The sequence below is a fragment of the Oncorhynchus clarkii genome, chromosome 1, assembly GCF_045791955.1.
Source record: "Oncorhynchus clarkii lewisi isolate Uvic-CL-2024 chromosome 1, UVic_Ocla_1.0, whole genome shotgun sequence".
NCBI classification, from domain to species: domain Eukaryota; kingdom Metazoa; phylum Chordata; class Actinopteri; order Salmoniformes; family Salmonidae; genus Oncorhynchus; species Oncorhynchus clarkii.
This window is the reverse complement of record NC_092147.1, coordinates 50,289,397-50,313,319: the sequence shown is the minus strand read 5'-3', so window position 1 is coordinate 50,313,319 and position 23,923 is coordinate 50,289,397. Positions and strand designations below refer to the sequence as shown.

General features: G+C 43.0%; 1 protein-coding gene across 1 annotated transcript in view; it reads right to left on the bottom strand.

Annotated features, from left to right (window-relative positions):
- Positions 1-12,763, bottom strand: part of LOC139408455 (prickle-like protein 1) — a 50,703-nt gene extending 37,940 nt beyond the window's left edge. The window contains exon 1 of the mRNA XM_071152386.1: positions 12,225-12,763. The gene's annotated coding sequence lies outside the window, so the exon portion shown is untranslated. The remainder of the gene's footprint in view (positions 1-12,224) is intronic.
- Between the last annotated feature and the right edge of the window lie 11,160 nt (positions 12,764-23,923).

The following is a 23,923-nucleotide window of genomic DNA, read 5'->3' as shown; positions in this document are numbered from 1 at the left end:
ATGGCACGGGGCTTCTTATTCTTAGAACCCAGGCCACTATGACTGCATCCCAAATGGCACCTTATTCCCCTTTAGAGTGAACTACGTAGGGAATAGGGTGCCATTTGGGACACCGGCTATGTATGTTTTCTTCTGTCAGCGTCTCTGTGTTATTGTTGGAACTGTTACCTTCTAAGGTCACTAATGACATCTAAACGTTTCAATCAACTTTAAGGAATGACATGGTCTACCATGTGGGAATGTGCTTTGTGGACACATGCTGAAGGATTTCGCAACATTTTAATGGCAATTCGATTAAAAATAAACTGTTATTCATTTGCCTTCAAGAAATGTTATTATGTTGTTTGCTTTGTTGAGTCATCTTCTGAGCTGACTGTACTGTGGTTGTGCTCGTGTGGTTGTGCAAATGCACGCGTGCGCATACACACAACCACACATACATACACACACACCCCACACATTACATCTACATCTGGAGCTAGTGCCACTGCCACCACCCTAACAGTCAGAACAGGAAGACAGTGTGAGCACACCAAACAAAGCCTCAGCTCTTTGAACTCCTCTCTCTCTCTCTCTCACTCTTCTACACTCTAGGAGCTGCCATGGAGGTCGTAGCAGGGCAAACAAACCTCTCTTTGTCATCTGGCTGGGGCTATTGTGGCCCTGGGGTTTACTCTGCTAGGTATGTCATCCTCGGTTAGTCTCGCGTCAATATTGACCCACCTCTAGGTTAGCCTCCAGCCCACCATCAACTGTGGCTTATAGTCACTTCCACCAGATGACAAAAGATAAGTCTACTCACAACATGGAGGTAAACACTAGTTAGCACACAAAGGAAAATACACGTGGAGGATGAAGCCTACTGCAATGAGATGATTCATGTCCTGCATAAATGATCAACTGGAAGGCAAGATGTTAGCTCCACAACAAGTGGATGGGCTGCTATTGAATGGGCTGCTATTGATAATTCACACAGAGAGGGGGAGAGAGCGTGAGATCTTACACAGGCCTTCCCTTGTTCCATCTCACTGTCCATCAACTACTTTGAAGGGGAAGGCAGGGAGGGGATGGACTATACCGTCGCTCTCGCCCTGGATCAGCTGACACCCTCAATGGTGTCATGCTCTTTGATTCGGGAGGAAATGACCCGTAACAGAAAGAAAGTGAGAGAGCAAGCTACTTAATCGATGTGCAGTGAGAGATAGAGAACTCACTTATGTCATTAGGAGGATATGGGACCATGCAAGGCATTTAGGAAGGAAGTAAGGGACAGTTTTCTGTCTTTGTATCATTTATCTTCTCCTCCCGTGCAGGGCCTGTGAGAACCTCTCCTCAGTCACTACTGTTCTAGGTTTGTTTATCCACGCAACACGCATCAGTGAACCACACCTCTGGACTGTAATCTAATTCAGAGGTTCACATGGAGAATGGTGAATGAGGTCAAGTGGCTATATAAGCATGCTATGGCCTTCTGGCGCTGGAGGCTAGACACACACACACACACTTGAGGCTATCAGCAGGCGTGTGCTTGAAGATCACACTAGAGAATTATCTCTGGACCAGGAGATCTCACATGAGTAGCAGTATTAGACCTTGTAGGAATGCATGAAAAGTGGCCGCTTTAAATCTTGAAGAAGGAGAATTTATCTGAGTCTGCTCATTTTAGGGCTTTAATCTAATGATTGTTTCTCAGAACCATTTAGAATTACTGAATATCATTCCATTCTATGCCTTACCATTTTTGGCATTTGTGGTTATGCGTTTTAGCTAAATAATGACAATGTGACCAGACCACTATGTATGTTACCAGCCACTGAAGACACCTCATCAACACTTACTTTAGGCCTATAGGCAAAATGAATGTCTCACATAAGTTCTAATAACACCCAAATTCTAGATAAAAGTATTGTATTGTCTACTAGAGCTCGCAACCTAGTAAATCCCAGAAAATACATTCACTGCAGCATGTATAAAACCCCCACACCCAATAGAATCCATTAAATACCTGACCTTTTCCATATCATCAATTCTCCCTGGCATGACCTCTCCTGACAATGACAACAGACTGGGGGCTGGACTACAGGCCGGCGGGTCTGGAATGAGAAACACAGGAAGGACCAGGGGAGGGGAAGAGTGTTTTGCATACTTCCAGCCAGGGGTCCGGCAGGGACAGAAGGCTCTAGATTACTTTCCTGTTGGGGTCCAGGTAAACACGCTGTGTTCTTTAATGACTATGTCTCAGGGTGATGTTTTCTTTTCTCCTCTCCTATCCTTGTGATGCTACTGTGATTACTAGTAGGAAACCCATAACCTCTTAAGCCCAGGCTTCTCACATACCAAGACAAGATTTGTAAGGATGGCCACGTAAGACTCGGAACCCCATAGATGAGGAGAAGGGAAAAACAGGCCCTCCTATGGGGCTAGTACACTCTTAGAAAAAAGGGTTCCAAAAAGGTTCTTCGGCTGTCCCCATAAGAGAACCCTTTTGGGTTCCATGTAGAACCCTGTGTAGAAAAATCTCTACATTGAACCAAAATAGGGTTCTACCTAGAACCAAAAGGGTTCTTCTACCTGCAACCAAAAAGTGTTCTTCGTAGGGTTCCCCTATGGGGACAGCCAAAGGACCATTTAATGTTCTAGATAGACAAAACTGTGCTAAGTGTGTAGTCTGTGTCTGGTTCAGGTTGGACAGGACCAACTTTCCATCTAAGTTTATGCGCAAATGCTCCATTGCAATCAACACATGATTTATGCTATCATCAACTTAAGTGTGCGCATATCAGGTTAACATTTTCACATGTGAGTTCCAAATCTCTCATACCGTTTGCCCCAACGTGAGTTTTTTCATGTGCGTGATGGCAGAATGCCCTCACTGTTCCAAAATGTGATTGTTATGCAACAGGACAGTTACCAGCCCTGCCCTTAACCTCTCTTGGGTAGAGGGCAGTATTTTCACATCCGGATGAAAAGCGTGCCCAAAGTAAACTACCTGTTACTCAGGCCCAGAAGCAAGGATATGCATATAATTGGTTCATTTGGACAGAAAACATTCTAAAGTTTCTAAAACTGTTAAAATGATGTATAGAACAGAACTGATATGGCAGGAGAAACCCTGAGGACAAACCATCCCTCCCCAAAAAATGTTTTAGCCTTCCACTGTTTTCAATGGCTGACACTTTTATTATAAGGCGAAATCCTCCCAGATTGCAGTTCCTAGGGCTTCCACTAAATGTCAAACGTCTTTAGAAAGAGTTTCAGGCTGGTTTTTGGAAAACATGTAACGTTTTTCTAGGTGGCTCCCATTTTGGCTATAGTGTTTCCAAGCGCGTGGAAGAGAGCGCGGTCTTTGGTATTTTTCTCCGGTAAAGACAAAAACGATTCTCCGTCTTAAATTGTATTGTTTATTTACGTATTAGTGTACCTAAGGTTTGAGTATAAACGCTGTTTGAAAAAATGTATTAGTAACGTTTGGGATTCATTTTGTATGCATTTTGGTGGATTATGTTGGATTATTGACTGAAGCGCGCCAGCTAAACTGAGTTTTTATAGATATAAAGGAGGACATTATCGAACAAGAGGACCATTTGTGATGTATCTGGGACCTTTTGGAGTGCCAACAGAAGATCATCAAAGGTAAGGCATTTATTATATCGCTAATTCTGACTTTGGTGGCGCACCTGCCTGGTTGAAATATGTTTTTCATGCTTTTGTATGCGGGGCGCTGTTCTCAGATAATCGCAAAAGCCTTTTTGAAATCTGACACAGTGGCTGGATTAACAAGAAGTTAAGCTTTATTTTGATGTATTACACTTGTGATTTTATGAAAGTTAAATATTTATAATTCTGTAGTTAGAATTTTGCACTCTGCAATTTCACCGGATGTTGGCCAGGTGGGACGCTACCGTCCATAAGAAGTTAAAGCAAGGCAAGCTGCCTGCTAATTATCTATAGGCTATGTTTTAACTTGTCAATTTGAAATGATTTTCGAACAAGTTTTATTTTCTAACAACAGTTTGAATTAAGGTGTGTTCCGCCTCCTCAATAATTCACATAAGAAGTAGCCCATTTCACTGTTGCGTACAATTTATGTTTGAGGCTTTACTGAGCTGGACAAACTTCTCTCTTCAATGAGAGTCCAAACACTTCCCTAGTGTTTCCCCAGATCAAGTAGGAAGACATTGCGCATCTCTAGTCAGAACAGAACAACGTTTTGCCCCAGCACATTTTCTGGCTGGCTCCCGCATTGCCTTCCTGGTTGTTTTCCCTACAAATTGTGTGTATTCCTATCAGAGTTTGTGCCTTATTTTCTGTATATTGTGTTGTCGTTTCTGCTGTAGTACACCATATGTATGTATGGATCATAATGCATTTACTGTTTTATTCACATGTTTTCAAGTACTGGTGACAAATCATGCATTCCGATTATTGAATAGGTTTTAATGGACACGTGATGTGTGTAAGATGCTTTTTTGATGGGCCTTCCGACTAGCGCAGCGGTCTAAGGCACTGCATCACAGTGCTAGCTGTGCCACTAGAGATCCGTAACTTGGTCACGGAAATCAGAAAAGCAATCAAATTAAATTGTTACCTTTGATGAGCTTTGGATGTTTTCACTCACGAGACTCCCAGTTAGATAGCCAATGTTACTTTTTTCCAAAAATATTATTTTTGTAGGCGAAATAGCTCCGTTTGTTCTTCACATTTGGCTGAGAAATCGCCCGGAAATTGCAGTCACGAAAACGCCCAAAAATATTCCAAATTAGCTTCATAATATCGACAGAAACATGGCAAACGTTGTTTATAATCAATCCTCAGGGTGTTTTTCAAATATCTATTCGATAATATATCCACCGGGACAATTGGTTTTTCAGTAGGACCGATTGGAATAATGGCTACCTCTGTATTTTACGCGAGAATCACTCTGAGAGCATCAGGTGACCACTTGCGCAATGTAGCCGCTTACGGGTATTCTTCAACATAAGTGCGTAAAACTACGTCACAATGCTGTAGACACCTTGGGGAATACGGATAAAAAGTAATCTGGTTGATAGCCCATTCACTGCTCAATAGGGACGCATTGGAACGCAGCGCTTTCAAAACAAGAGGCACTGCCGGTATGGATTTTTCTCAGGCTTTCGCCTGCAATATCAATTATGTTATACTCACAGACAATATTTTTACAGTTTTGGAAACTTTAGAGTGTTTTCTATCCTAAGCTGTCAATTATATGCATATTCTAGCATCTTGTCCTGACAAAATATCCCGTTTACTACGGGAACGTTATTTTTCCAAAAATGAAAATACTGCCCCCTAGTCACAAAAGCGTCTGTCAGACCAAAGATGTTATAACAAGGGATAGTTCACTCTAATGACTTATTCAAGACAACTGTGAACTCTGAAAGCATCTTGGTAAAATCATGACGTCAATGATCTTCAGGTCGGAAAGTCAGAGCTCTAGAAAGAGGCCAGAGTTCCCGAGTTGGAATCCAAGTTGGATGACCGTTTCTTCCAGTTGCCAGTTGTCTTGAACGCACTGAAGTTGGAGATTTCCCAGTTCCCAGTTGTTTTGAAAGCGGCATCAGATTGTAACTTTGGTACCTCAGGGTTGCCAGCTCAGACCCCCCTTTCCAGGGGTTGTATTTTTATTTAGCATATAAACTTCTTTTGCGTTTGCCCTCCATTATTGATAAATCCCCCATCATAGTAATATTTCCTGCATCATTTCCCTCTCCGATAACTTCCCCCATTTCTACCCCCTATGGACTTGAAAACCCCCACAAATGAAATTAACCCCCCCACACACACACACAAACCCCCCCTAAAATGTTTTCATCCCTGTTTAGCTTTCGCACTATGGTTAGGCTAGGCAGTAGGCTTGTATTTGGTGTGATGATCTGCGAGGTGAAAAAATGTATTTGCTTTGTGATTTGTCAAAAACAGTAAACGACTTGTCAAGTCATGTGCTCCGGTTCTTGTATACAATGTAGCGAGTACATTGACGCTTTGTAATATGCTAAAAAGTGGCAAAACTAAGTTAATATTTTCAGGCAATGAGCGCAGCCATCTTTGACTTTGTTTATTTGCGTTTTATAGTGAATCGCATTCTGGAACTAGGGAGTTTTCGCCAAGTCAAACATAAACAAACATGGCTGCCATCATGAAGAATTTAGCTGCTGTTAGCTTAGCTGACACGCATTTCTTTTCTAAACAACATTACATTAGTCTCTTGTGCTCACCAGAGATGTGGTACATTGTAAACTAGTCTCGCTGTTAGGTCGCTAACTTATGTTTTGTTATTTAAATTGGATTATGGAATGAGTTTGGCTGTGGATGTGTTCCGTGTGATGCTTGGATGATGAAGTTCGCTTTTATATTTTACAATAAAAGGTCAAATTGAGGAATAAAGTTAAGACCTTTATTTTCCATCGGGACAAAAATATATAAAATATATAAAAACAATAGTGTTTTAGATGTGTTTGCTGCGTCATACGTTCCATTGCTACTGCTCCAATCACATATTTGAGATCGTACGCTGCAGGGACCACTCAACAATGATCACAAATACATGATTGTACACGTCAAAGGGTTAAGATTCCACCCTCAGAGCTGGGCATCTTGAGTATGGATAGAGAAATAAGGAAATATGTGTGTGTGGGCTGGAGTATGACTTTCATCATTGTGGTGGTCTGATGTTTATACCCACAATTACGCTGGGTGTGTGGTTCTAGCAGCAACAGATGATCTGGTAGGGCATTAAACTTTGTGTGTGTGTGTGTGTGTGTGTGTGTGTGTGTGTGTGTGTGTGTGTGTGTGTGTGTGTGGTTAGAGCACCACAGATCTGGTAGGGCATAAAACTCCAATGTGTGTGCCAGGTCTCTTTTTTTTCCCCCACATCATCCTGCAACTCCTAATAAACAGAGTTGTGTCTGGAAGTGCTAAATCACTAACTACCTTTAATCACTTTACAAAAATGCTAAGCATGTCAATTCAATGTGGGGCACAGCTTAGGCAGGCAGATCTCACATGGCCTTAGCTTTAGCAGGTTGGGAGATGAAAGTTTGAGAAAGAAACACAAAGAAAACATACATTTATGATAAAACTCCTATAGAGGACCTTGTGCTAGTGTAACTGTTTGAGTTCAAAGTTTAAAGTAGAACATCTTCAACACAAACAAAACATGAGGCAAACCTGTGATTAAACTACTACAGAAGATCGGTGATAATAGTGTATCTTAATCGCCTCTCTTCGAATGAGCACACTCTGGCTGCACTGCCCTAAAAATGATAACTCAAGCAGTTTACATAGAGTGAGTTTGTGAGTGACCGTGTGTGTAGAGACCACCAGCGTTTAAACAAGTCACAATTCATTCAGCTCCCCGCCATCCTACCACAAACTGTTTATGGCCGAGGCCACCGACGGGCTCTGCAGTCACTCTGCAGTATTGACTGCCATGGTTTGACTTCCACCTCTCCCTAGTCTGGCCATGAAATACTGGGTAATTCCCCACAGCTCACAGCCTATCGCTCTCTCTCTCTCAGGGCCGTAGCTACATATGAGGACACCGGGGTCCGGACGTCTGCATTTCTTTCACATTTGACAAGGTTTTGCACCATTTTTTTAAATTAACAATGTTGTTAAGACTAAAATAAATACATTGCGAGTCAACATCTAAATATTGCTGCTCTATCTAGTACCTCCTTTCTCTTCCCTGTTGATGGTCCCTCTTTCCAAAATAAGAGATTACATGAACTGGAGAGAGAGAGAGAGAGAGGGACAGGGAGAGAGAGGGAGGGGTTGTCCAGACTGTTTTCACACTCTTGCTTTGACCACCATGCAACAGAAAGAGAAAGAAAACCGTTATGATTTGGCTACAGAATGATGCATTTTTAATCATTTAATAAATCCTAAACCAAATTGTTATCAGTAAAAACACGAACTAATTGGTAGGTCTCCCTTTACTTGTTACTTCTGTGAACTTGCGTTATCCTTTCTCTTCACGAGGGAGAGACATTTGGAATATATCTTAAACATATGTGGGGTTTTGGTAACAGAATGACAAGACACTAGGCAATATTTATTAAACTTAAAGACGGCAAATAATTTCTCCCAAGCTAAATGTAAATGTTGATATTAGCTGGCAAGAGTCTTTACTTCAACATTATTGTGTTTTGATGTGTTTCTACCTTTTAAAGACGTTTTCTGCTAGATGTTTATTGAAGACCAATTTGCCATATGTTTTACCAGCAATCAAAGCCATTGCGTATTACACATTTTTTGGATGGAAAATGGTTGAACAACTTATATATATGGCTCACTATCTCAAAAATATTGACTCTCAGCTTTCATTTGACACCAAATGTGATGAACCTATGAACTTCACATGTTAGTGCTCATGGGGATTTTTACATGGAAATACCCTACTGCTTTTAGGCCATTCGACAGGCATGCAGAGAGCTGGCCGAGCCCACACACACAGACACACACAGACACACACACTCTGTCTGGGGATAAAAGCCTGCCAGCCCAGTGCCAGAGTGTTTGGCTTGAGAGCGATTTACACGGACGTGAGGGTGATTCATTCAGTCCTGCACAAACACAGCTCTGTGTACATTTCACTGCTAGGGGTATTAAATCAACAGAGGAAACGTATACACATACAGGCACCGGGGCTTTACATTTCTGCTCTTTCGCACTCGGCTAGACGGCTGCCGCACACACACACACACAAACGTGAGCAGCACACTCGCACCCACACACACACAAACAAACGTGCACAAACACACTTTTCTGTGGGTCTGTCACACACACACACACACATGTGCACACACACGCCGACGTGTCTGACTTTATGTCTAAGATTGGATTCATGTCTGTGATCAGTCCTCAGTTCTCCACACCTCTAGCTGATGACACACTAATGCACTGGCACACCACAGCACTAATGTTATGGAACCAGTCACTTTCACAGGATGAAAGGTCTACTTGAGTTGAGTAGCCTGGTCCCAGATCTGTTTGTGCTGTATAGCCAACTCCTACTGGCATTGACAACGACTTTAAGAATTGGTTATACTGCGCCAACAGATATGGGACCAGGCGATTAATAAAGATCATAGGAGTTGGCAATATAGGCCAATAATGTACAAACAGATCTGGGACCAGCATATTATACTGTAATTTGGGGTATTCGTATGAGAATAAGCAGGCAGGGTTATAAACTACACAATCCTGATCCTGTGAGGACTGAACAATACACTGCTGCATATAAAAATCTAATGAAGAACCATCTATTCTACAAACTTAAGATTTATTGAGCTGGCACTCAGTTGGCCATGGTGCATCTACAATGTTTCCAAGGCCATGTCCATGAGAATTTATAACAAACCCAAACTTTTATTTTCCTTCTTGGATTATATTCTGATTCATATTAGATGGAAAAATGAAAAAATAAAATACATTCATGGTATTCAGCTAAATCTTCCAAAATGAGACATCCAAACATTACTAGACGTTTGGGGCTGGTCCAGAAACCCTTTCCTGGGCCTTTTCTTAGTTAATCTTTTCTCCATAAATAACGACATATTCATGAGAGGATTTGCACCCTCTGCAAACCATTGTAAGCAAGCCTGGTTTCTACAGATTTAATTTCTCCTCCTAGATGATCTAAACAGCTAAATGAACACTGCTGTTCAGTCTAGGCCTAAATAGATGTGAGGAAATGTATAGAATACTTCATATATAAGCAACTTTGAATATTATATCACAGGAAATCACAACAACATTCGTTGGTGTATGGTGTTACAGTTGAAGTCGGAGGTTTACATACACTTAGGTTGGAGTCATTAAAACTTGTTTTTCAACCACTCCACAAATGTCTTGTTAATAACAAACTATAGTTTTGGCAAGTCAGTTAGGACATATACTTTGTGCATGACACAAGTAATTTTTCCAACAATTGTTTACAGACAGATTATTTCACTTATAATTCACTGTATCACAATTCCAGTGGGTCAGAAGTTTACACACTGTGCCTTTTAAACAACTTGGAAAATTCCATAATGCCCATCGTTATGTTTGGAGGAAAAAGGGGGAGGCTTGCAAGCCAAAGAACACCATCCCAACCATGAAGCACGGGGGTGGCAGCATCATGTTGTGGGGGTGCTTTGCTGCAGGAGGGACTGGTGCACTTCACAAAATAGATGGCATCATGAGGCAGGAAAATTATGTGGATATATTGCAGCAACATCTCAAGACATCTCAAGACATCATTATTCTGACATTTCACATTCTTAAAATAAAGTGGTGATCCTAACTGACCTAAGACATATTTTTGTTCAGTGTAGTTATGTCATAGTTAAATGCCATTGATGAGCTGACCCAAAAAGCTGCCAACCAAAGCAGTGAGTGGCTCTTCTGGCCACTAGGTGACACCCCTACCTTGATTTCTGCTCTGAGCCCTCCCTGCACTATTTTACCCAAGAAACACATACATGCACACACACACACACACACACACACACACACACACACACACACACACACACACACACACACACACACACACAGCATGCCATAGTGTTTCAAACACACATGTTTCTGCTCTCAGATTCACTAATAACTTTCACATGGACAGAGATTACACTAACTCAACCCCAAATGGATTGTACCCCATCACTGACTGACCAAGTGTCCAATAAGACCTTCAGTTATGCTCATGCATAACACTGTGAGACACCAATCTGAAGTGTGAGAACTGGTCGTCTTTTCTCACCTCTCCGAGCTGACAGGGTTTAAACAGGGCGGTGCTAGGGGATCAGCAGATGGATCGAGACTGTACATAGCCATAATATGACATTTGAAATGTCTCTCTTATTTTGAAACGTATGTGAATGTAGTGTTTAATGTTAATTTCTGATGGTTCATTTGACTTTTGTTTTTATCTATTTCACTTCTATTTTTTGGCAATGTAAACACATGTTTCCCATGCCAATAAAGCTATCTGTGTTTTTCTTTCCCCCATGCAGCCTACCAGCTGTGGTCACAGTGACAGATTTCAAGCCAGTCTGCCTGGGTCCGTTCATGTCAGTGTGCTTGCCCACACGTGCGTGCGTGCGTGTGTCGTCCTGCTCTCCCTCTGGCAGAAACTGAACCCAGGGATTGCCACAGAGCCACACTAGGCTCCATACACTACAAGCCTCCAGAGAGAGCATACATACAGGGCTTAGTGGCTTATGTTGATGTTGACTGTCTCCCGTTGGGAGCAAATATTATTTAAGGAAAGCTTTTGTCAATTAAATACAACATACACGTCCATGTGTTGGTGCCTTTGGCTACCATAACATATTGTGATGAGTGTGTGCGTGTGTCAACATTCCCTCATTGAGAGAGTCTAGTTTAACAGTATATCCATCCACCAAGAATGTCAAACACACGAAACCACAGAAAAGGACTGAAAAGTGACACTGTGAACAGAGAGCGAACACAATCTCCCTTCACTAGTTGAGCAGAGCGCACGGCGGCTCGCTTCGAGTCGGGGATGGAATTGCGCAAGGAGAGACGTACAGACAGCGCAGCAGCGGCCACAGTCACAGTGCCTGGCCGAGCAGTTGTCACGAAAGTGACAGGCAACAGCTGAGTCCATACATCTGGAACCCAGGGGGCCTCCACACCTCGAAGCTCGACACATACACACACTATATTTTAGACCGCATAGCCACAAGTACATACAGAAAGGGTTTGTTCCTAAGACCACCGCTGAGAAGGAAAGTATTTGTGATCTTATTAAACGGTTAGGCTAGGCTATTTCAATTATGGAAAGCATTCATAATGATTAGCAGACCATGGGGATTCTGAAAACATTATGAATGACATATCTGATATGTAAAATAGGATATAGAAAGCCCTCGCTCAGACCCTTGCTAAAAAAAATGCCCGGCAAGCGTTCATAGCCAACAGCAGTGCATTTAAATATGATAGAGCATCTGATCGAAAATTCACTTCTCTAGAGGAAAAATTGCCCAATGGTTCTTGTGAATAGTAGCCTAATAAAGCGATGCTACTTGTGATAAATAATTACATAAACACATTTCACCGGGGAGCTCAATTCAGGCTCTTAAAAGTTCAACGAAATTGCTATATAAAACCAGTTGCCATTATGCCATCTATAGGCGACCATTTGATACTTGAAATACACTGATACAAGGACGCAATATAAATGGTACCCTTACCCCCAAAGAGTTCAGAACCAATATTCCTTGAGTTGTAGAAACGATTCACGTTACGTCGCATTGGCATAGGATGAAATGTCCAGAAAGCGCACCGCTGTCCGGTAGACTTGTCCCGAACCGAGCGGTTAGATTTGTCCAAATGTTGGCGACTGCATGTTGTAGGCAAAACGAGTGAAGGGTCTACTCTGTAAAGTTCACCTACGAATGTCACCGTATCTCCGGTTCGTAATGATCTCAGCTCACGACCAACACCGATATGACATTAGCGTTGCTCTCTGCCAATTGGCTTAAACAAGCAACCCCCACCAATTCCAGAGAGAGAGAGAGAGAAACGGATGGAATTCTTGGTAGTCTGGAAAACATTGAAGGTTTAACCGCGAGTTTACCCCTGTTTCCATTTACTGGGACTCTTCCAGAGTGTTTGTTATTGCATATCATAAACGGTTAGTCATTCGAAATGTAGGCTGTTTATTTGATTAAATCGTTAAATCTATGAATTGGCCTGCAATTAAGTTAAACAATAATCTTCCTCTCTCTCTCTCTCTCTCTCTTATGAAACCCGCAGGACAGTTCTTTCTTGGTAAGTGAACTCACTCCCACTACTGCCCATCCTTTTCCAGCATTCTCCACCCCGTTGACTAGCATCTGCAAAAGCGCTGCATAAGTGCAATATGTTATAATTGATTGTTATCACTTAGCATACACCAAAATGACTGGAGCTAGGCTGACTAAAATAACGCCCAAAAGGTCAAACGTTAGGTCAGCATTAAGGTCTTTGTGACCACATCGCTTTTCCAAAATGGGACATCAAAGCTAAAAGCTAGATTTGTATTATACGTGTGACAAATGGATGATTCTGATTGGAGGACCTTTGACCCTAACATTGGAATAAGGAGCTCCGTCATTGTTTGACCCAGGTCATGACCCACTGACCGTCACGTCTCGGCCTGTGTGAAAGCATCATAAGTGAGACCAGGTTCTGCAAGCTGAAACCTGTCAATCAATCTCGACCAGTGTGCACACACAGTTTGCAGAGTTCAATGGCGGGAGTGCATCGCTCTGACAGATTTCATCTGGACCAGATGGATGTGTAGCCTATTTCTCCATGGCGTTGCACTTCAATGAAATATATTTTCTCTGTGTGTTTCTTTTCCCCATTTCTCTTCCTCTGAAAAACAACAGTGAGACATACTAAAGAGCTCCACCCAACCATGTTCAAAGTATTTTAGTGTGGACTGGGAGGTAAATGTACAAACAGTGGAACAAGTTCCACATAACTATTATTTCTACAGTATCTTGAAGTTAAGAAACTGTTGAGTTCGACCAGTGAAGGTTGTAAATTAGTCACACAGATCCTCTTCATGTTCTGTGTTGCTTGGCCATGCATGCTGTCTCCAGAAAGGTCACTGAAGAAGATACCATATGATTTACAGCTGCCCTAATGCTCTACGATGGGTTCGACCAGAATGTCAAACTCTACGACGGGTTCGATCAGAATGTCATACCCTTTTTCCTAACATTTATCTTGTCCCTCTCTTAATGCTAATCTTTGGCTTATCTAATGCGATATTTATGGCAGTGTTGTAAAAAGGCTCTCACAACGCAGCATCACTGGGCTGTCAACCATTAGGATGGCTTACATAGTTTGCAGTGTTTCACGGTGTGTGAATGTCGGCTAGACTTCTTCACTGCTACATACAGGGTTTCACATAAACAAATTAAGCCTTGGACTAAAATGCTCCATTGCAATAGCTCCGACAGCTCAAATAATTTCAATGGGACCACTTTGACAAGTTAAGCAATCACTCATATCCAAGCTAAGCAGTTCCAATATATACGGCTGGTTTTGAAATGACTTGATCAGTGAGTGGACAGCGCTATGGAGAGGCAGAATTTCATTTGAGGAAAAAAACACTTTCCATTGCAGCTGTGTATTGTGTTTGTTGGGTTTTGTGACAGAACAGAAGTGAACGCTTTTATTGGGCTAAATCTTTAATCCTTTTAACAAGATTGGGAGCTTTAGGGCAGTCCCCCGCAGAGATTATTCTCTCTCTCTCTTTCCAGCAAACCTGGTCCAATTAGAAGGACGATATCGTTTTCCTCAGGAACACTTCCTATTGGAGCTCTGAGTCTCAGACACAAGCCCTCAATAAGAACTCTGTGACTATGCTACTCTCTCCCTCTCTCTATGTCACTGGGCAGGCTTTGCCCTTCAAGCAAAGAGCTCTCCATCGCTCTCTCTCTCTCTCTCTCTCTCTCTGTGTGTTTCCATTATTCATTGAGAGAAAGTTTCCGGTGTGAGTCTAGCTACGACAATAGCTGAGCTTCATCGTGCCTTAAAGTCAAGCCTGCAACAATGGATTCAGTCTGGACCCAGATACAGTGGTGGTGGGAATGGAGCATTCATCAACACTGAATCTCCCCTCTGCATATTTCATGGATATGATGTACAACTATATTATATATTGCATAGTGCATACCGTAACAATAAACAGATGAGAACATCAAGCTGTTACCGTGCACTGTGGTTGTTTTCACCTGGTTTCGAAGCTCCATTTGATTATTCTAATCTGACAGTTAGGGTAGATGAGCACACTTGGTTATTAACTTGGTGGTGTGAATGCCTCTGGTTGCCGGGTTAGGTAGGGTATTTGCTGTGGCGTTAGTATGGTCTTTAACAAGGGACTTCTCTCCATTTGCTCTCCTTTTTATTTGTGGCTGTATGTTGACTCAGTCTCTGTACAGGAAGGGTGAGCATGGACCTGTGTTGCCCAGCCCGTTTAGTCAAGATTGTCCGCTTCATTCATTTTATTGTGTTGGCATCGTTTTGCTTCCGCTCGCACGCAATTTTGTGCGATTAACACACAAGATTGTTAAATGCAGAATATATAGTATTCTATCATAGCTTATCTGATGAAATGTCTTGAAATAATTAGAATGTAGCTAACCTCGAGTTGACATTATGACATTACGTTCTCTGAAGGGGTGTCTGATGTGCAATTACATCCAAGACATTACAGTCAGTAAGTTGTGTTTTGTTCTGGTACAGTGCTCACTGAGAAAATGGAGAGAGAACAAGATATGTACTGTACACAGAGAGAGAGAGAGAGAGAGAGAGACTCCAAGCAAGAAAGAAAATACATTTGTATTACGATTCTCCATCCAAACATAATTGAGGGGCTTCTTCTTCCAAAGAGAAGGATCTTGTTGCTGCGTAAGTTTACACAGGAAATCTCTAGCACAAACAAAGGCAGGAAGACAAACAAATGACCAGGGCAGCCTGAGCCAAGCAGCTGTATGTTGCCAGTCCACCAGTCACCTGGCTTTTCTCCACAGCTCAAACACTGGTCTGACCAATTAGAACACACTGCCCCGAGCCAAAGCCCCAAAAGGCCTGCAGGGCTTTCAGCTTTCAGCCAGTTGACTGACTTGGTTTGTTGTTGGGCTGGAGTGCTTGTCACACAGAATGACAAATGGGAGCACATTACTGAAACAAACAAGGCTAATGCTGTGTTGGAGGAGATACAATGGGGGAAAGGGCTTGATTGGTTTTCACTCAATTATCTCAAATAAAACCCATGGAAACAGCGGAGTAATAGATGATTGTGTTTCTGGATGAAGTACAACAACAATAGGCAAATTTGGCCCTTTTGGTCCAACATGTAGCATGATGCCAGGCAATTAATTGATATGTTACACTTTGGCCTTTGTGGTCTATAATTGGATTTTGGTTTCAGCTTGTTGAAGTAGCCATAGACTGCTACTGAAACGCGACAGCTACAATATGCAGCATAGTTGTGCCAGGATTGCTGCTAGTTGTGGTTCTCCCACTTCATATAGAGTAGGTCTATCGGAGGAACTCTGGTTCTCCTCTCCTTTGTCAGTTTTGCAGGCTCAAAGGAGAACCTTTCAACAGTCATTCTAAATTAATGGGTTTTCCTGGAATCCTCACTCCTGTCTGCAATCAGTCTTCAACATGCTCCCCCCCAACAGACATTTCTGCTGTGCTGCACCGTTGAAAGTGACTTAACATATTTTCGAATGGAATGAGTGCTCCCCTTTGATTTTTCAGTGTAACTTGGAGGGAGTATACATATTCAGTTAGTATCCGCTTCCCTGAAGGCCATATCGGATCACGGAGAGGCTTTGCCAGAGCAATGTAGTCAAATATATGGCAAGATTATAAAAAATAATGTTGAAGAAATATGTATGTGGTGCTGGGAAGGAGTGGTTGGAGAGTTTGCCATTGACAGCGCCACACTTTCCCAATATGAAGAAAATACAGTATCTTCAAAAAAGTCTTTGCACATTGATATATTCCACAGTTCCCCATATTATCAGGCACTTTCACAGACAACAGTCAAACACACAGCGTTAAAATGGTCTAAGGTGCTGCTCCAACCTCCAACATTAACATATTTCCCTTTTGATCTTCATCCAGCTTTGGGGCTTTCAGCCTGGTAATATCTAGCGCTCTACGTGCCGTGGTAGACAACCTGGGACCAGGGGATCATGCCGTCCTCTAGTCCTCCCTCCTCCTCCTCTCCTCCTTTCCTAACCCGGTGACACACAATGCTTCCCCTATCCCAGAAGACCCAGGTCGGAAGGCCTGGTCGGAATGGCCCCCAGCCAGGCGAAAGGAGCGGAGGGGGGGGGGGGGGGGCGTGGGGAGTTGGGGATCTGGGGAAAGACAAATATGCTTTTTTTTTTACTCTGTGTAGTCAGCACTGTGTATGTCTACTGGATGTCTGATACCACCAAAACTCTACCAAAGTTTTATCACAAAAAAAACTGTTGCGTTAAATAGCAAATGTTCCTACTCCGGTCTAGGCACGTCTGCTCTAGCCAACAGCTTGCAGATGCAGTGCGGGTAGGCAAGTCTTTATGATGACAATACTATGGATATGAGCGAGAATATTTGTATTTGTCCAACAACAGTTTAAGCATCGATCACCATGTCACCAGAATATTTGTATTTGTCCGTTAAGCATCGGTCACCAGAATAACACCTTTTGTTTTTGTTTGAAAGGAGCATCAAGATCACGGTGCACTTTCACCACCCTGTGAAGTTCATCGTAACTCATTTCATCTGTAGCCTAATATCCTGCATGGTTTCCCGAGTCATAGTGGGATGACCGCACACCATTTCATCACGTGACTCCAAGTCAACTTCAATATGGGCACGTGTCCAGGGCCCTGACCTCCAGAACCAAACAATTATGTCCTGCAGTTAGACATTCCAACCTGTCTGTTGCAGTCATGTTGCGCTTATTTAAAAATATATATATATATTTTTATATTTATTAATTTAACTACGCAAGTCAGTAAAAAACAAATTCTTATTTACAATGACGGCCTACACCGGCCAAACCCGGGCGACACTGAGCCGATTGTGCCCTGCACTATGGGACTCCCAATCACGGCCGGTTGTGATACAGCCTGGATTCAAACCAGGGTGTCTGTAGTGACGCCTCTAGCGCTGAGATGCAGTGCCTTAGAGTGCTGCGCCACTCAGGAAAATATATAAATCATAAGGATGTGGTACTGGTGATGTGGATGGGGATGTGATAAGGATAAGGATGAGGATGTGATAAGGATGTGGTACTGGTTAACACTTCTCCAATCGTTGTTAAGATCTGATATTCGGCACAGCGCAAGACGAGAAGTAGGCCAATGTCATAGGCCTATCATCAACCAATCACATTTCTCAAATCCCTCCGGGCTAAATAAAATCCCAGCTAAACTTGGAGAGGACAGTTAGAATACTGCGTAGGCTTTGGCGAATAATCTGTGTAAACTTGGACGCGCGATGTTCGACTTCAAACAAGGAAGCGAAATAGAATCCATCGTTCTATATTGTGGGAGGTGGTTTCAGCAACAGCTGTGCTGCACTGTGGTCGACATGGATGACAGCTCTGATGGTATGGGATGGGATGATGAAAGTCATGGACCTGGATGATCTGTGGTGAAAAGGAAAATAAAAAAGAATGGCCCTACTATAAGCGCTGCGGACAGCGGTGGCACTTCTTGTGTTGAGAACGTGAAGAGGGTGAAGGTAGTGAAAAACAAAAGTAATGATGTGTCAGAGTGGAAAGTTGTAATCCTGTTTGATGCGACCACGGGGCCTCATCTACACCCTATTTGATTAACCAATGCAGTTAAGAAAGAGATAGGGAAATCACACTAGCCCGGTTCTTCGGTAATGGTAGACTGTTAATATTCTGTGCTGACCATGTTCAGCAAGGGCAGATTCTGAAAATGAAAACTCTCAAAAGGAAGAAAATCACAAGTCATTTCCCTGGAGCTTCGGCTAGGCTGAGGGGGATCATTTCTGGGGTTCCACTATCTATGTGCATATATTATATAAAATAAAATGTTGCGGGGGGCATACTGGTTGAAGCCAAAAGGCTGTTCAGTAAGAAAGAGGGGCAGAGAAGTGAAAGCCTGTCAGTATTATTCATGTTTGAGAAGGTTTTGCCTAAGAAAGTACAGATGGGCTTCCTGGCTTTCACCGTTAGAGAGTTTTTCCCACCTCCATTAATAAGGTGTTTTAAATGCCAAAGAATGGGACATGTAGCGACTTTCTACAAATGAAAAAAAGATGTGCCAAATGTGGAGGGGAACGTGGAGGGGGGGGGGGGGGACAAAGAGCAGCATTTGGTGGATACCAGGTGCAGAAAGAGGCTAGAGAGGCCCAAAGATAAACAATCACTCATAATAATCTATAATGCAGAGGCTGCAAGGCAGATTGGTGGAACTATTAGGCAGAATGGTGGAGACAATAGGGACAGTCCTGGAATAAGTCGACCTATTGTAAGAAATGTTGCTTATGTTGGTCCAGACACAGATACCAGATCTGTTCAGAAACCTGCCTGCGTTTGTTGGAAAGAAGAAATGCCAAGTTGAAGATCATTGTGGAAGCAGCAACAGAGTTTTTAGGAGAAACAGATGTTACTGTCGCCATGATCGTTGATATGTTGACTCCTAATAATACTAATAATGGAATGTCTCAGTAGGATGATAATTAGAGTTATGGTTTTTGTTATCCTTCAGTGGAACGCCAGAAGCCTTGTAGCCAACGGTCAGGAGTTTTAAGAAATATGTATTAGATTTAGAGATCAAACCTGATGTGATATGTGTTCAAGAAAAATGGCTTATACCACATCTTGATTGTATTATTCCTGGTTATTGTTCAATCAGATGTGATAGGTCAACTGGACAGGGTAGTGGTTGCGCTACGCTCATAAGAGATGGTCTTGTATATCGTAAGAAGATCCAAATGCATATTATGTCTTATTCAAGTAGGCCACATGAATGTCCTGCAAAGTCATCCTGTTGTCCCCCATTCGGGTATTTTAAATGTAGTCCACTCCAATTAGCTAGTAGGAATGTTGTTAACTAAATGTTATACAATCTGAGACCACTACAGTTTAGATGTGCTGCCACTGCTACAAGGCTTCTATGGAATGGGGTGCTCATCTGGGTAAAGTCAAAAATGTCTAGAAAAAAATGTGTTTCTATGTAATGTCACATGTAAACTCGTGGAAGGTATTTCCCCCCCAAAAATGTATAAAATTCCACCCAAAGTCTACAATCCAGTTACATTAAAGTCATTCCACAAGCACAGGGCTGTAATTTGATGTGTCTGTGGAATTCATCGCTGGGTCACATTGCTTTCGAAATGCCATCAACGGCTTTGTTACGCCGCAGAAATAGTTTCAACTTCAAAATGAGGTCACCCACCGCCATGTACTGAAGCTTCTAGTTCAACACTTTATGTATCACACGTTACATTTTACAGACCCGTAAGGAGGGTTGGAAACACCAAATAACTGGATTTATGGTTCCGTGTTCACCTCGTTTGGCGTATCAGAACTTGCAGGAGGACACATTTCCTACATTTCCCCTTACACACACACTAACACACCCCTGCACGCACGCACAAACTCACACACACACACGACTGCCTATTATGCATTTCTACATTGCCCCTTGTTCCACTTAAAGTGGCGGCAGTGTGGTTGTTGGAATGTGTACAGGGATGAAACGTGTCTTTCCATGCAGGGTCTTTTGCTCGTTCTTGTAGATCAGGATCATCACCCCGGACATATGCCAGGAAGGTTCTGTCTGCACGTCTACAGGGCGGTGAGTGTTGTCATCACAAGGGATGGAAGGAGGGAGGAGAGGGGTAGGGAAAGGTAGTCTGGAGTTAACAGCCCCTCTGAGGAATCTGCCCCATTCCCAACATTCCAGACCAGGCGGCCTTCTAGTGGCCTTCCAGATCTGAGAAGAGTGTTTTCTATGGAGGACCATGGTCGCTGCCCCATAGCTCAGCTACGCGGCTTTGGAAAACGTTATTTGAAATCAATGAAATGCTTTGGAGCATTTGCTTTAGCCTGCCTGGGGCTTTAATGGGAGGGGTTTGTAGTGTACAACTTTTCGATTTGGTTCCATTGCAACAGGCAAGCACAGATAAAGTATTTGAAATCATTTCAAATAGTGTTTGAACACAGCTCTGACTGGGCCCCTGCCCCTCCTACCCCAGTTTCTCCCATTACCCAGAAAGCCATGGCATTAACAGATATTTATCAATAATCCGGTCCCTGTACAAGACTCGCCACTCAGCCACTCTCCTTTTGTTTTATTTCAGCTACCAAAGAGCCGAGGCCAAAGTAGGATTTACATGGGGCTAACAGAGCAATACACTGTGACGTTGCTACAATATGTAATAGATGCCACTTAGCAAACATATTTATCCTAGGCATCTTACAGCACGGAGTGCATACATTTTGTGATCCCTGTATGTGTTCACTGCGGGGAACCCCCGACTTTGGCATTGCTCCATGCCTTTACATATGTTTCTCTGAGTGATAGTGATAGTGATAGTGATAGTGATAGTGCGGTCTAATTGATTGAATGTGGTCATGGCACAGAGCAAGAGCATCATGTTGTGGTCGAGAACCACATTAATACTTCTGCCCGTAGAGGAGAAAGTAAACAGGGAAAATATCAAAACAGCTTTCTAAGAGAGCGGGAGAGCGAGAGACAGAGCGAGAGACAGAGCGAGAGACAGAGCGAGAGAGAGAGAGAGAGAGAGAGAGCGAAAGAGAGAGAGCGAAAGAGGACCACGGAGAGAGTAGAATAGTTTGTCCTCAGAGGATCGTTCTGGCCCCGCCCTTCTATTCCTGATGTGGGAGAGAGCGAGAAAGACAGGCAGGGAAAGAGAGAGCGGAAGACGGAGAGAAAATAAGAGACAGATTTAGAAAGAAAGAGAAGCGGAGTGAGATGGAAAGTGAAAGAGAGAGAGAGTGAGAGAGAGAGACAGAGCCACAGAAAGAGAGAGCGAGAGTGAGAAAGAACAGAACAGTTCGTCCTCAGAGGATCACTCTGGCCCTGCCCTGCTCTAACTGTTTCTGTTGCTGCAGCAGCTACGGCAGCCAGTGTGCTGAATGGAAAGTATGTCAGAGATATATAAAACTATGGGTGGAAGCTGGGAGGTGTGGGGTTTCACACAAGGTTGGGGACAGACAGGCAGTAATGTAATGAGGCTGGATGAGTCTCTGGAGAGGTCTGATACGGCAATACCACTCAGCTTTGATTAGACCGCAACGCCACATTAGTACTATACAGTATCGTACAGACCAGGGCCAGGCTAGCTAGGCCCTCCCAAGGTGAGCAGCGCGCCTCTGGGACGCCGTGTACGTACGTCTCCAACTGAGCGCTAATGACCAGATGTGTCAAATGGTACAGGGAGCAGAGTGAGTGAACCCTGGATAGAGGCAGGTGGCACACACCGGTGCTCTCCTCCCTCCCATGACACCTCTCTCTTTGGGAGTCTCCGTCTGCCTCTCTCTCTTTCTCTCTGGGGTCTCCTCTCTCGGTCTATCCCCCTCTCTCTCTGCCACACGCAGCCTGAGGGGGGGGGCTGTCGTCATCTAAATCGGTCTCTTTCTCACTCCTCACTTCCCATCGTCCATTGTGCCTCAACACTCAATGGACTTGGTGTAGCATGGAAGTCTTTGCTTTTAAAACCGCTCATGCTTCTCTCTCATTTTGCATGATTGGAATGAGGGACAATACAAACATATGGGCGGTGTGTTTACTAAACTAATAGAACAGTTAATATTGCAATATCACATACCACCTTTGTGCGATTGACCTTTTACTCTCATTAAAGGTTCTCCTTTGTTAATCTTCGCCATGGGAATCAGATACTGTACAGGTCTCCTCAGTGTCTTCGAGGATATCGCTAATTGGCCACAGAGAAGACTGACTCTCCCCGGGGATCAAACCCACCCAAAACGTTGCTTCAACCCAACCAGGAATCAAACCAACCAACACCTGCACCAATTAAGGAATAACTGAAATCTAATACTCCAACTAACAAGCATATCCCTTAATCTGGGTTTTGTCTGGTGGCTGCCACTGTTACTCACTGATGACAGGGAGCCAGATGAGTGTGTGTAGGTACCAGGTCCCTAGGAGCATGTTCTGTATTAAGTAAATACAGAACATGTTAATGGAGTATATAGAGGGACTTGTACAGCTCCGGCTGACTAGTCTCATTGTCCAGATCATACACAGCATGGTATGCACACACACACACACACACACACACACACACACATGGGCATACACACACAGCAGGATCACGGTGTAGCCCCATTACCCACCAGTCTCCTGTGACATCTGGAGCCAAACATTATTATCATATTTATGAGTCATTCACAAAACCCTGGCACATGGAGTAAACCAGATGAATGTTTTGGAGGAAACAGACGTGGGTGTTCTGATGGAGGAAACACTGATGGATAGTGTCCACTGATGAAATGCATTGCTCAAAGTGGATTTTTAAACGGAACGCATACTTGTAATACTTAAATAGGATGAGTCCTAAATGACCCCCTATTCACTATACAGTGCACTACTTTTGACAACAGGGAATACAGATGTAGAATCTTAATTTGAACCTGTTTGCTACAGCAGGAAAATAACCCTGCCCCAACAGGAAATGTTAATTATTATGTGGATTCATGGACCATTTTGTAGGGGGTGATACATTTTTCATTAGGGCAAATCAAGTCTGAGCGGATGTGTAAATTACAAACTTTAGAATCCCTTTTAAAACTCAAATGCACTACGTTTGCATTTCCTGTTGTGCAGGAAAATTCTCAACAACAAAAGAGTGATCCAATTAAGATCCTACATCTGTAGGGTGCCATTTGGGACACAACCTTGGAATAGATTTGCAAATGGAACACATACTATGATATACTTATTTATATCCTCTCTGTTCCTACTGGCTCATAAAAGCAGACACAAGACCTCTCCACTTCTGACGATCCAAAAGCTTGTTTGGCAGTCTGGCTCTGGTTATGATATAGTGGCAGCCTGAAGCTGTGGGGTGGATGCCATACATCGAAAGTCAGTGTTGGATTCAATGTTATAAACTATTACTCACCAGTAACTATTAACAAAGAACCAACCTTGGTTGAGCTTTTCAGTTTGCCTCACAATGGTGTCAGAGAACACTTTGAGATCAGTTATGAGGAGCTCTGAAACCCTGTGCGTGGTACAATACAGATGTAAGATCTTAATGTGAGCCAGGTTGCTACAACAAGAAAATAACCCCGCAGCAAACGAAAATGTGTTATTACGTGGATTATAATTAATGGACATTTTTGTAGGGGTTGATACAT